General features: G+C 45.4%; 1 pseudogene; it reads left to right on the top strand.

Moving 5' to 3' along the window:
- The first annotated feature begins 910 nt into the window (after nucleotides 1–910).
- Nucleotides 911–4,100, top strand: LOC125537772 (annotated as a pseudogene).
- The last annotated feature ends 11,046 nt before the right edge of the window (nucleotides 4,101–15,146 follow it).

The raw sequence follows: 15,146 nt of genomic DNA, 5'->3' as shown, positions 1-15,146 counted from the left end.
TATTCTTGTGCAACACACAACAATGGTGTTGGTGTGATCATCGTCACATTGGAAATTTGGCCATGTGGGAAGAATGATCTAATGCCCTATATATATGGAAGAAAGAACCCCACTAGGAAAAAAATTAGTTCATAATGTTATATTTAGTTTTATTGAAATATTGTAGGTTAGTACAATGCCACATTTTTTTCTTGTGATAACTGTGGGGTTACTTGTTGGGCCATACCTTTCTTGTCTCGAGACAGGGATGGTAATATATCAACACAATATGCGCATGTTTCTTGGTTTACTAAATTTTCATAATGGAATCATCAAATTTGTAAACCTCATCAAGAAAAAAATATTTGTTTGGCAAATCCTCTAGAAGGATAAACATGAGGAGCACATGAAGGCCTATTAGTGGATTGATCAGACAATGTATCAAAACCGAATTATTTAGCTACATGAATATATAAAAATGTGCAAGTGTGCCTCCCAAAAATATTATGCATGTGGCCACCCTATATATATTCCTAGCATTGGTGTATGATGTGTACATGTGTGTCAAACATTTGAATATAAATATGGGATAAATAGTGTTCTACTTTCTTCCCCAAAGAGGTTATATGGAAATTATTTTAATGTTGGTTGTTAGATCTATAATTAAAGGACCTTTGTAGGAGTGTTCTTGAAAATAACTAATACAATTTGGAATAGTCATCGAATAGTCATAGGAAAAATCCAAACTTGGAAAGTGTTTCATACATAGATTCAACTCTCAAGTGAAACTTGAGTGGTATTATATGTCATTGTTAGCATTGCAAAGTATTATGCTAATGTATCATATACCTTATATTGTATTGCCAAGGGAGGAGTACTTGCCGTCAGTAAAGGTCCAATCATGGTACATCATAAGTAACGGTATAGCACTATGGGCTTGGTAGATAATAAGAAAAATGTTAAAGTAAAGGAAGAGGAAGATGAAAATGTGAGTACAAAAGAGAAAAGAAGGAAAAATAAAGATGAAGGTGATAAGAAAACAGAGGAGAAGAAAAATTCCTCAAAGAGGAAGATGGCTAAATACAAGGAGGAGAAAGAGAAGAAAACGAGAGTTGTTAGGAAGGATGATGAGGAGAAGGAGAGGGAGGATCGGAGGAAAAGAAAGGGAAATGTGAAGAATGTGAAGTCACATAAGGAAAGAGAGGATAATGAGAATGAGAAAGACGATCGGGAGCAGCGTGATATTCGGAAAGAGAAATAGGAGGATCCAATGGAGATAATTGAGCAGAAGGTAAAGAAGGAGATTGATAAAGAGGAAGAGGAGTCGAAGAAAAGGGATGAGAAGGACCGGAATGATAAAAAATTACCCCCACTTCTTTAGGGCGTTTATATCCCATTCATTTATGGAACAAATGGTAGGTTGTCTTCATCATATTAATAAACAAAGAGACTAACACATTTTAGCTATTCTATTTTTACCTACCATATTTTGCATGATTGCTGTGAAGATTATCTTTTCCATTGTGGTTCACTTTTAGGAATGGTGCTCTCTAATTTGATAGAGTTACATATATAGTATATTCCACCCAATAGATTCTTTGTGCAATTATTGATTAATATGTTTCAAACATGGACTATATAATGTTTTCTGCCATTCAGAAGGATACAAGAGATAGCATATCAAAAATATAAACTACTTCATGAAAGTTGATATCTTTTGTATTTACAAAAACATATAGGTTGTAAATAAAGGAGACATATGTAACATTTCTGCAAAAGTTAAGGGCAATTGAGCAGTGGCTGATGGCTTGGATTGGACTATAGGAAGGCAAGGTTAAATGCCATATACGCATGTTTGGGTTGTGCTCGACATGTTCACCCATTACTAATTAATTTGTATGATGACATATGTTGCAGAAAATTCTAGTAGGATTCCACAAATACTTGGAAGAGTGTACATGACTGGTTCTCCTGAGAGGTCCAAGCAGGAATAAATGGCCCATAGAGCTGGCTAAAATCTCCGGGGAGATACGCTTTGCGCGTGGATGGAAGGAGTTCCTCTCGGACCATTGTGTCGGGTATGGCTGGCTGCTAGTATTCCGTTACAGCGGGCAGTCACAGTTCTTAGAGACGGTTTTCTTCCAATCGTCTTGTGAGGATCCGTATGCATCTCTCGCCTAGCCACAATACAAGGACATCTACGTGACTAGAGAGGAAGAGAAAGGTCTCACTAGCACCAATGCATATGGTACTTCCCCAGAAGAAGAAGACGCTCACACTAACACCAGTGCAGTTGGTACACCACAAAATAAAGCTTCAGAAGAAAAAGAAGATGCTTCAGAAGAAGAAGAGGCAGAGGAATAGGAAGATGCATTATTAGAATCTTTGGAGAATGAGGAAGACAGTGAAGCTCGCATGTGCAGGGATGATGCGCTGGAACCAACACAATAACAACAGGAGTATTGCCAAAAGACCGAGGATGGTTTTTTGTCAGGAAGAGGGCTAGGTTCAAGAAGGTTGATGATATCATGGCAGAAGTGGACCAATCTAGCAAGTCCAAGCTCGCAAAGTGGAAAAATTCAGAAGCTCCATCTGGTGATCCTACTTCTGAGGGAGCAGCATCAAGCGACAGTTTGGCAGGTAATTAAGAAGAACCCTTCGATCCAGTGATTTCAAAATATTTAGTACTTCTAGTACCTTTTACGTATATATTGGTACGAGATGGCTTGATGTTGTAAAATGATTCTTATACTCTTGTTATTGAGCTAACCATTGTCTATGTGCACATCAAACTGTAAGAAGAATTTGAGCATCGTCCACCCAAGAAGTCCAAGGCTGAGGAGATAAGGTCTCCATTTGGTGATTCAACTTATAAGGCAGCATCATTAGGTAAAAATTTTGTAGGTAATTACGAATAACCATCTAATGGATTGAATTCAAATTAACTGTTGTGATGGATAAATGTTGTCAAATGATTCATAGGCTCTTGTTATTTAGCTAACATATGTGCACATCCATTGTAAGTAGAGTTGGCCAGTCGACCATCCAAGGAGTCCAAAGCTGAGGGTAAAAGCTCTGCTGCTCCTTAATTTTTTATACCAGGTCTGTCGTTTCAACATCTAAAAGACCTTCTAATGGGGCAGCATGAAGTGGAAATTTGGTAGGTAACTAAGAAGAAGCCTTCGATCGAATCTATTTCAAAATGAGTAGTACTTGTTTTACATGTACGCACACATATATATTGGTTAAGATGGCTTAGATGGTGTGTCAGTCTTGACTCTAGTAGCTAGATATAGCACTGGTCTTATACTATAAAATGATTCCTATCTATATGCTCTTGTCATCGAGCTAATGAACTTTGCCCGTGTATAGTTCATACATAGGCATTCACGCCAGAATCCATGTGCAGGCACAAATCTTTTGGTAACAAATATGGTATGGAGGCTCAGTTCATGATGTTCAACAAGAGCAATGGTGAAAACCAACCTGGCAGAGGTAAATCTTCTTTCTTCCTTCCTTCCTGTAAAGCAACCTTCTAGTACTAATTAGAATAAACTTGAAGTGCAGTATCCTGATATATATATAGTCTGCATCTTTTTATACTAGTTCTCGTCAAGGTTACGAGGAGGCCGGGATTAACGTAACAGAGGCGTACAGTAACTCAAAGGGAGAAGGAAGACGCCATGGAGAGGGCGCAAAAGTTAAAATCCATGAGGCCCTTCACTGTCAAGGCAATAAAGCACAAAAGATGTCTATGCCTCGTGCTTCATGGTAATTAATGAATCCAGTTTCTTCTCTCGATACTCATATTCTAAAATTGCATTGATCTCTAACTGATTGTGATCGACCTGCAACTGCAGATCATCCCCGACAAGTTCGTGAAAATATTCCTCCCCAAAGAGAGCAGGAAAATGACGCTATGGTACACGCAGGCGAAGCCGTGGAAGGTCTGGTACAAGTACACTGGCACTACTAGGGAAAAGCCTAGCAGTAGCGTGGCTATTTGGTGTATCAGTAGCGCGGGGTCCCGCACTACTGATACGGCACTACAGCTAACATGTATCAGTAGCGCGTGTAGCCCCACGCTACTGCTATACATGGCTAGAAGCAGCGAGCTTTAGTTCAACACGCTACTGCTAATAGTTGCAACACTTTTAACTTGGGCGCGCTACTGGTAAGAGCGTGGTGCTGCTAACTTTATTCTCCTTGCTACTATTAGTTTTATTAGTTTTTGTTTTTTCTATATATTTGTTTTGTATTTGAACAGGCTTTATACAATAATCTTTAGCATATCATACACATACAATTGTAATCATAGCATCAAACCATGTCATCATCATAATCATTATCCAACACAAAGTGTTCTCCCGTCATCATCTCAAAAATAGTGATACAAGTCTCGATTACTAGCAACAACATCGTCATCCATCTAAACAATGATATACGCGAGAAGAGCTATTACTATGAGTGAGAGCAGAACTATGCAGTACAGGTGTTCGTATCCCTCTCTCACATTAGCGTGAACCTAAACTAACTACTGGCTATCGCTCGAAAATCGGAAACCGGTACACCTGGGTCTGACACTCCGGCCACTCGTTGTATACTCCTGGCGTTGCACTTCTTCGTCATCGATGATCTATGCTCCTGCACCGTCACATGAGTCGATGATATGCAACATACATAGTTGAGCAACAGAAAGAGACAGACTTGGCAAAAATAAAAGCAACATATCATAAGCATAAATAACAAAGTTCATCATACCCAAAATGCCCTAACTAGAGTGATCTTCGCTAGTTGAGGAGGACGGTTTAATTACGTCACAAATAAAGTTTCACTGTGCATAACTCAAAGTTTCATCATTCAGAAAGTACGGACTAAACAGACACATGTCAATCACTCCAACATGTAATTCCATCCATCCAAGTCAGGGAGATAGTCCCCGAGCTTAGTGAAAGGCTTCAGGTCGAGACGTTGAGCGCTACGCGTATTCGGACATCTTCCTGTGACATTTGCTCTTCCTCGTAGAACAGACCTGCTTTGTCGAGGACCTCCTTCACGATGACTTGGGCAAGTTCACGGTGGATGTGATAGAACTTACCTCGAAGTCGATGATCCGGGATATCTCCTACGTTCTTTTCCCATTGCAGAATATGGGCATCGCCGGATTTAGGTGACATGCGAAGGTTCTGCTGATCCCGTTTGTACTCCAGCATGTGGTGTAGGACATAGAATCCATCACTAAGAGTATCACTCGGTTGCTGGATGCAGCAGAAGTCGGCCTTATGGCCGAAGGCGGGCCAGCTGTCCCTTTTCTTCTTGTCCTTGACCTCTCCACCCCGTACGCCGTAGTAAAAGATAGCACTATCGAGAACAGACTTGATGTGGGTGTAATCCTTTTTGTTCATGTTCTTCGATGAGTCCAAGTAAAGAGCGTGGGAGTATCGGGGGTAGAGGATGATGAGGACGGCGTTCCCGCCATTGGGCAAAATAAGTACACCTCAAATTAATTAGCCTCCACCATGCAAATGAATGATTGAAACCGATGGAAGGATATCCGCGTCGATGACTTACACGGGATGATAAGGCACGAGAATCGCCTCCTTGTCCTTATTGGCGACCATGAAATTGGCGATGTAGTCCCTCGCATATTCACGGTGCTCTGCGCAGACTGCCAAGAAGCCCTCGTGCATGAAGTACGGGTCAGTGACACACGTATAAGGTATCTGCTCAATCCCGGTGATGTAGTTCATGTACAAGGCATAAAGGCGGACAAACGTAAAATCCAGCTTCTTCAAGTGAACCATGTCAAAGATGTAATCAAATCGAAGGAAGAACTTGTCTGCAGGGCATGTATGGACGTATGACCTTTGCCGTGGCACGTTAACCACGTAGAGTGGGTATCCTGGATTTTTCGAGGCGATGGGGCTTTTCTCTCTCCGCAGCACATCGTCATGAAGTCTCCTTAGATCGCCATGTGTGGCCTCTAACGCTGCCTTAGGTAGGATTGGTTCACCGGGGATATGCCATTTTGCTGCACCGGGTATAGGTATACGGTCTTGAACCCAAGGCTACTAAGGCGGCTGGATCATAGAAGCAGCTTTGTTGCCTTTCCTCGGTCTCTTCATATGCTTCTTTCCTACTAGAAGTTCGTCTATAATACGTTCAGCCTCCGGAGGCGGCAATTCAGGCACCGACTCAAGACGCTCAAACCCTGAGTACTCATCATAGGGGCCAGTATTGAGATACTGTTGAGTGTCATCGTCATCCTCATCCTCATCTATGGCGACGTCATCAGCGACTAATGGAGCCTCTTCCTCACCCCGTCCACTATCACCCAGCACGACAACTGACGCTAATTGGGTAGGTGGGGTGTTGATGTTCATACATTGCTGAGGCTGCATGCTCGTGGGTGTGCTCACGGCCTCCTCTAGACGAAGCAGACTCTTTGAACACAACAGGACCCACCCATTGCAACCACCAAGCCGCCGCGGGGTCTCGTCGTCATCGCCCCTAATACCGGAGGAGCCAAATTCTCGTGGCCCGGTTTGACACTGGCCACGGAAACCTTGAAGACGTCCGGGGGGATCGGACGGCCGTGGAATAATGGTTCCTTCGGCTTCATTATCGTCGCCTTCCCCATGTCCACCTTCTGGTCGCCGGTGGTGTACAATATGGTGCACGAGGTTACGTCGGCCTGCAAAGACATGTCTGTGACGTGAGACATCTGAAAGGCAACAGAAATGGGAGATTATACATTTATTGAAGAGGGCCGGTGTGACAGATACCATGAGGGCGTCGAGCTCAGCCAAAGACGAAGCACCACCGAGCACATTGGAGATGGAGGACGGGCTGCTATGAGTAGGTGCGGGAGCTGGTGCGGGAGCCGGTGCAGGAGCAGGAGCAGGTGCTGGTGCAACGCTAGTCGAGCTGCACCCGAAGAAGTTAGCAAAGGAAAAGTCTGCCGCATTTTTTTCTGGATTTTGCCTCCTCCAACTAAGAATGGCCGGAACCAAGACACCAGACATATCTGCAATCGCCTGTTTTGCGGCAGCGTACACTGTTGTGACTGTCTCAGCTGATTTCTTCTCAACCGCAATCTCAACCTTCTTGTCAATGTTTTCTTCAGTTAACCTCCGTCTTTCCTTTCTCTCCTCTGTGGTCTCATGCTAGTACTTCTTCCACGTGGCGCCGTCTCCCACACCGTGCACGCGTCCATACGACGGCCGAGTGTCCACCGGGAGTCCTTTCAATATGTTCAATGCCCGGTTGAATAGGGTGTCCCACTTGGGCCTCGCCAACGCTTCAGATGGCGAGTCGCTTTCGGCCATAATCCTGTGCTGCTCTCTCTACAAAAGGAATAAGGATCGTTTACAAATATGACTAAACATGTAGTCAAATTGATCAGAAACTAATATTACCAGCAGTCTCATGAACTCCGTCGTGACCGGGTTCGTCTCGAAAACCTTCTTGACTGGGTCCCAATGGTACCGGGCCCTGAGGACGTCACGCTCCTGCGGGACGGTGAAGTACGCCAAGGGGTCTGGGATTCCCAGACTTTCGTGTTCCGTGTCCTCCTTGGCACATATGGACCTCTTCCGGCCGTAACCACGGCTTCCGAGGTGGTTGCACCCCATGTTCCTCTCTTGAAGCCCCTTCATGTACTTTGACTTCTTTTTGGCAGTTCCGGCCTCGCAAGCCGCCTTGAATATTTGAAACTGCTCTTCCGTGATTGTCGGATTATCCTTTACAATCTCGGAGTAGGGTTCCTTTTTGTTGACGAGTCGATGTTTCACCCTTGCTTTTCAGGCGTCCAACGCGTCGCTAAACTTGGTCATGGCGTGTTGGTTTATCTTCTTCATTGTTGGGTCTTTATCTAGATTTTTATATTCCTTTTCATCCTGGCCCGGGAACAAGAATATCTGGTGCAACTTCTCTAGGAGGGAGGGCCTCATATTATCTATCTTATGTAGTTTCTCATCCTTGATGGTGGCGGTTGCCCGTACGATGCAGTCTATTTGATTGCCGTCGCACGCGCACGCTTCCGCGGGCGCTTTTGGCTCAAAAATGTCGTCGTCCACCTCTGTGACCACCAGTCTAGTAGTCATGAGCTGGTTTTGGCATCGTTGCCTCTTTGCTTTCGGTTCTATACCGGCTCCGCTAGTCTCGGCGCCAGTCTCAATCTCATCGCCGATCTCGATGCCGGTCTCAGTCTCAGCACCGGTCTTGATGTCGGTCTCAATCTCCGATGTGACAGGTGGGCCCAGCAACAACAACCGTTGATCGTCGGCAAGGCTCAAAAAATCGTCTGCCGCCAGGTAGTTGTACTAGGAAAAGGGGAACCTACTCATAGTAGGAATAGGGTTCCCCCCTTGGGGCGCACCCTATGACGCCGACTGCCCCCTCCCCTTGCTCCTTGATATATAGGGGCAGGAGGCACCCTAGAACACACAAGTTGATTGTTTAGCCGTGTGTGGTGCCCCCTCCACAGATTTCCACCTCGGTCATATTGTTGTAGAGCTTAGGCGAAGCCCTGCATTGGTAACTTCATCATCACCATCATCACGCCATCCTACTGACGAAACTCTCCCTCGACACTCAGCTAGATCTAGAGTTCACGGGATGTCACCGAGCTGAACGTGTGCAGGTCGCGGAGGTGCCGTACCTTCGGTGCTAGGATCGGTCGGATCGTGAAGATGTACGACTACATCAACCGCGTTGTCATAACACTTCCGCTTACGGTCTATGAGGGTACGTAGACAACACTCTCCCCTCTTGTTGCTATGCATCACCTAGATGGATCTTGCGTGTGCATAGGAATATTTTTGAAATTACTACGTTCCCCAACACTCCGGCCATAGACGGGGGAGACTGGCACCGGCAGAGCACGAGGCGGCAGCATCTGGGCCACCACGTGACAAGGACGAGGCGCATCTGGTTGCTCCCCCCTCGAGCCCAAGGTGGCCAAGGCGACAAGGCGGAGAAGGAGGGCTGGGAGGTCGTCGGTGGCCGGTGAAGGCAAGGAAAGGAGAGGAGACGGTGGCGGCTGCGGCTGCGGGGGTCGCGGGGGAGACGCAGGTTAGGTCACAGGGATTGTCGCTTCGCTTTTTCTTTTGCTGCTCGCTCGCTCGCTTCTATTCTCTATCTTCATGTAGGCTCCAGGGAAACCCTCCCTCTGCTCGATGGCCCCCATAGGCTCACGACCCCACCCGTCATCCACTTCTGAAGCAGTCACGAACGTGGAAAAAAAGGACGGCTGACCCGACGCCAGCAGCCAAAGGAAGCACGGTTGCATCTCTGCTAGCTCCATCCTACGGTCAAAAACGACCCGCACGAGCGATGCCTCCAGAACGGCGAGTACTCTAGCGTCATTTATTATATGTTCGATCCCATTCGTAAGTTTGTACCAATAATAGTTTACCTTTTGACTTTGATCAACAAACGTGAGTATCTATTTGAGCTTTTAATAGAGGTTTTCTTGTAGTTGAAAGTGCGTTATATCGACTAGAGGGGGGGTGAATAGGCGATTTTTATGAAATTCTTCACTGAGGAATTTGCCGGTGAGGAAATTCCTTAGCGAAGAACTACTAGCAGCGGAATAAGTACTCAAAAGTAAACATAACAGAATACAAGCATAGTCATCATGATGAAATGAAGACAGGCACAGAGTACAGGAAGCATAATCACAGGATAACACAGGATGAAGACAAACAGACTGAAGAAATTGAACTGAGGAAATTGAGAAAGTCTACAGTCAAAGTCTTCAAACATAGATATGAACAAACACACAACACAGTTATGAGGAAATAGAAGAGTTGAGGGAATAGAACCAGTAAGCTTGGTGAAGACAATGATTTGGTAGACCAGTTCCAACTGCTGTCTCAGTTGTACATCTGGTTGGAGCGGCTGAGTATTTAAACTCGAGGACACACAGTCCCGGACACCCAGTCAAGGACACTTAGTCCAAGACACCCAGTCCTCACCGTATTCTCCTTGAACTAAGGTCACACAGACCTCGTCCAATCACTCGTGGTAAGTCTTCAGGCGACTTCCAAACCTTCACAAACTCGGTCACTCGGTGATCCACAATTCCTCTTGGGTGCTCTAGACCATGATGCTTAACCGTCTGGAAGAAGCACGGTCTTCAAAGGTAACAAGCGTCGGATCCACTCAGGATCAATCTCTTCAGTGATGCTCAATCACTTGGGGTTTGTGGGTGTTTGGATTTTGGGTTTTTGGTTTTTCCTCACTTGATGATTTTTGCTCAAAGTCCTCAGAGGATGGGTTTCTCTCAAATGACAAGTGTCAGTTTCTCTCGGAGCAGCCAACCAGCTAGTGGTTGTAGGGGGCGGCTATTTATAGCCTAGGGAGCAGCCCTACATGATAAGACATAAATGCCCTTCAATGATATGACCGTTACGTGGATAGATATTTTGGGACAGCCGGCGCATAGCACAGCAACGGTCGGAATTTTGAGTAGCAAAAACCTCAGGGCTATCATGTTCCTCACTGTGTAGGCAATCCGCACTGGCGAATTCCTAACTCCTCAGTCAGGACAAATTCCTCAGAGACCAGAAGAACTTCATCTCTGTCACTGAAGAAATTGACTGGATTGTATGAGATTTCCAATGGCTTCACTCGAAGGTATTGGTAGGTGTAGGATTTTTGAGTTGAGCATCACATGGAAATTTTTCCTTAGTATTTCCTCGACCCCCTTTAACAGTACGGTGTTTCCTATGACTCAAGAAAGAGAAAATGAAACTACGAAAACAAAAGTCTTCACGCTTCATATTCCTCGAATGAATACCAAGTCTTCACGGTCACACCGTTTTCTTCACTTTCAAAGTCTTCATGAAAGCCTTCAGAAATACAAAAAACTTCAGTCGAAGATATTCATTTTTAGGGGTCGACTTTTCCTGTAAATATCAAACTCCTCATAGACTTATAGACCTGTGTACACTCACAAACGCATTAGTCCCTTAACCTATAAGTCTTCAATACACCAAAATCACTAAGGGGCACTAGATGCACTTACAATCTCCCCCTTTTTGGTGATTGATGACAATATAGGTTAAGTTTTCAACGGGGATAAACATATGAAGTGTAAATACTGATATTAAGGAATTTGATTGCAAGATATAGAAGAACTCCCCCTGAAGATGTGCATAGTGAGGAATTTGCTTTTGAAGCAATGCACACTTGAAGAGTTGAATCATGGAGATCTCCCCCTATATCTTGTAATTCATACACGCATTTAACATATAATATGAAGAATTTGAAATGCATGATGAAATATGGTGCCTGATGAAATTCAGCATGTGTGCAATAATATTAACGAGGAATAAGCATGCAGAATAGTGCATCAAAAGTATCAGAGCACAGTGCATCAAAAGTATCAGAGCACCATCGGGTTTAAGATTACAACTCGATCCAATAAAGTTTCAGAAGAACGGGAGTTGTAACTTAGCAAAAAAACGCCCATATAGTAGACCCGCTTGAAGACTAGCTCATATTTCTCCCCCTTTGTCATCGAATGACCAAAAGGATCGAAAATGAGGACTAACGCCCCTGAGGATAATCATGTTGATGAAGGAGCGCCAGCGTTGTTGGGGTCGTTTGTTGATGTAGGGCCTGCCGCGGTGTCGTCCAAATCTTCATGTTCATCAGTGTCGCGTGATGAAGAATATGAGCTGTCCACCGGAGAAGGAACCTTGACCTTCTTGAATTTCTTCGGTGGAGGTGCAGACCAGTCAAAATCTTCATTGAGACCCATGTTCTTCAGATCTTCTTCACCATACAGATGTGACAGGATTGCCCAGGTGCGACCGAAGACTTGATGGAGGTAGTAGTGGTTTTTCTTCACTGCATTGTGTGTGGCAGTCATGTTGTGAAGAAGTGAACCAAACTGATGCTTAACCCATTTGTGATTTCGATCCACCTTCTGGTGAAGACTAAGCAGAAGTTCACGGTCAGTCATCACACGCGGAGCAGTGACTTGAGGAGTGGACTTGGGTGCATTGGCAGAGTCATCATTGGTGGAATAAGATGTAGCTTTGCGAAACTGACCATCCAATGGACGAATGCCCTCATCTATTACAGCTGGTGCCTTGCCCTTTCCATCAACTGAGGAATATGTCTGCTTGAGGACATCAATGGGGGGCAAGTAGCTGAGCTGATTCTGGAAATCAGCTTTGTAGTTGAGTGAAGACCTTGTCCTGAGGAATCTCATGATCCAAGGTGCATAAGGCTTCAGCTCAAACGGAGACAGTGCAACATTGGCCATAGTCCTCATGAAGAAATCGTGATAATTGACAGGAATGCCATGAACGATGTTGAATACCAGATTCTTCATGATGCCAACAATTTCCTCATCAGATGAGTCGTGGCCTTTGATGGGACTGATTGTCCTCGTAAGAATACGATAGACAGTTCTGGGCACGTACAGCAATTCCTTCACGAGGAATTTGGTTCTTGGTGCCTGACCTGGTTTCAAAGGTTTCATCAGCACCTGCATGTAATGATGTGTGAGCTCAGGTTCACTGTAGATGCAGCGAGCTTCTTCAAGGGGAGGACTGAGTGGTAGAGAACGAAGCAATTCAGAGGCTGGTGCAGTGTAGTGAGTGTTTTCAGACATCCAGTCCAGCACCCATGAATTCACATCTTCAGCATCTCCGGTGATGTGTAGCGTTGCATAGAATTGAAGAATCAGTTCTTCATTCCAATCGCAGATGTCAGAGCAAAAGTTGAGCAGTCCAGCATCGTGAAGAACACTGAGGACTAGTGTGAAGCACGGCAGAGATTCCATATCCACGTGAGGAATATGCTCATGGTAGAAGATCTTCTCCTTGTTGAACAGCACTGAGGAATAGAAATTGGCTTGACTAGCAGTCCAGAAACGCCTCTTCCTAATGCGAGCAGAGTCATATGGGTTGTAATCTTCGAAGAATATGTGCTCACCAAATATATCATCAGCCTTGAACTTTTGCTTGCGTGAGAATGGATCCTTTGGCTTCGGCAGGGGAGTGTCAGTGAGTTACATCACGACCTCAGGAATCTCAATCGCGGGTTCTTCAGGCTGAGGAATTTCTGGTTCCTCCTAAGTGGCAGTCTGCGTCGTTGGTTGTTCAGCAGCAGCAGTTTCTTCAGCGCTAGTGGCTGGAATTTCCTCATGGGCAGACGCAGTGGGATCAGTTTCTTTAGAGCCCATGTAAACAGTTTGTGTGGGGGACTGAGGAATTTGCTGTAGAGGGGTGAACATTGGAGAGTTTGGATGCTGACTTTCCCAGAATTCATCACTGATAACAGGTGTGGAGCAGCCAATGTCCACATCTTCATCTTCCATTTCTTCAACGCCAGCCTCTTCAGGTGTGAACTGAGGCATAGGCGAGGAGATGATAGGTGTTGAAGGGATCGCATCCACTTAAATTTCTTCATCCAACGGTTCAGACGAAGCAGCAGAAGGAGTTTCTTTATCAGATCCGCTGGGGATCACATATTCTTCATCAAAAGGAACAAGGTCCTTTGATGGTCTGGTTGAGATGGGAACAGCATCAATCGGATTTGCAAATGAACTTGTCATAGGCTTCATTTTCTTCGGAGCTGAAGAATCTGAAGCAGCTGATGCTTTCCTTTTCTTCACTGCAGCATGCTCTGCAGCCTTGGTCTTGTTCACATCTGATGCAGATGGAAGGATTGGAGTTGAAGTTGGTGCAGGAGCACCTAAAGAATCTGGTTGATTTTCTTCAGGCACAACTGATGCAGTCGCCCTGAGTTCTTCAGTTTCTTCAGGCACACCACTAGTGGGTGCCCTGGCAATTTCTTCAGCGGCTGGAATGCAGTCATCAGCCCTGGAACTCACATTATCTTCAGTAGCCTGATTGTCATCAGCGGTGCTGGCATTTTCTTCAGTAGGCTGAGCAGATGCTTCAGCCTGAGGAATTTCCTGTTGCGTTGGGGCTGCAACATTGGAAGTGAAGTTATCCGCAAGTTTCACAAAACGAACCTTGGCTCCAAGCCAATCAGCGCGATATGCGTCAAAGTCATCACTGAGTTTCTTAATCTCAGTCTGAATAGTGACAAGTTCTTTAGTTGTCATAGAGACAACGTTTTTCTTCAGATAGCGCTCTTTCTTCTACTACGCTTTCTTGATCTGCCTGGCCTTCTCAAATTTCCACTTTTCTTCTTGAATGAAGTGGGTCAGCATGTGACTCTGGCCAAGAGTCAGCTTGAAGTTAGGCAAGGGAGTGTTGGGGTCCTTGTGCCAATCATCAATGTAGTCGAGTATTAGCTTGGGATCCAAAAGCAGTGGCACCTCTGATCCTTCGGCTCTAGCAGCCCTGACTTGCCTGTCTCTGATGATTTCTGCAAGTTCATCATCATCAGCTTCGTCTTCATCAGACGGCACATGGAAAGCGACTTGCTTCTTTTGAGGACTTGGGTGAGGACCTCGTCCAGCAGTGGCCTTTGTCTTCAGCGGTGAGGGGCCAGCTGAGGAACTAGCTGAGACACCTGAGGCAATGGAGATGCCGGCAGTCCTTTGGCACGAGGCAAGATGCACAGGTGCTGAGGATTTAGTTGGAACAGCTGAAGGCTTTGGCGGAGCAGCTGAGGACTTTGGAGGAACAGGAGCAGCATGAGGAATTTGCCGTGAGGGCTTTGATGATTCTGGCCATGAGGGCATTGCTGAGGAACTTGGCCTGCGCGCAGGCTTCTTAGACATAGCCTTCTTTGGCTTGACAGCAGAGGCCTCAGCAGAGGCAGTAGCAGAGTCTTCATTGAATTTCCTCACTGCTTCCCTGGCTTGCTTAGCCAGCTTGGCGTGGCTCTTGGCCCATTCATCAGGATAGTCCTCACCGCGCTTGAGGTTGGTGAGATCTGCTATTTGGCCAGGTGCTAATGGAGCTCTTGGGCATGGAGGATTGAGTGTGAATTTCTTCATGTACTTAGGAGTGACATATCTGTACTCCCTCCATTCTCTTGCCCATTGTCGGTGTCAAAACCGGCGGATCTCGGATAGGGGGTCCCAAACTATGCGTCTAGGCCGGATGGTAACAGGAGGCAAGGGACACGAAGTTTTACCCAGGTTCGGGCCCTCTCGATGGAGGTAAAACCCTACGTCCTGCTTGATTAATATTGATGATATGGGTAGTACAAGAGTAGATCTACCACGA

Source organism: Triticum urartu, chromosome 2 (genome assembly GCF_003073215.2).
Source record: "Triticum urartu cultivar G1812 chromosome 2, Tu2.1, whole genome shotgun sequence".
In the NCBI taxonomy this organism is placed as follows: Eukaryota; Viridiplantae; Streptophyta; class Magnoliopsida; order Poales; family Poaceae; genus Triticum; species Triticum urartu.
The sequence above is the reverse complement of the archived record's forward strand: the minus strand, read 5'-3'. Positions and strand labels throughout refer to the sequence as shown.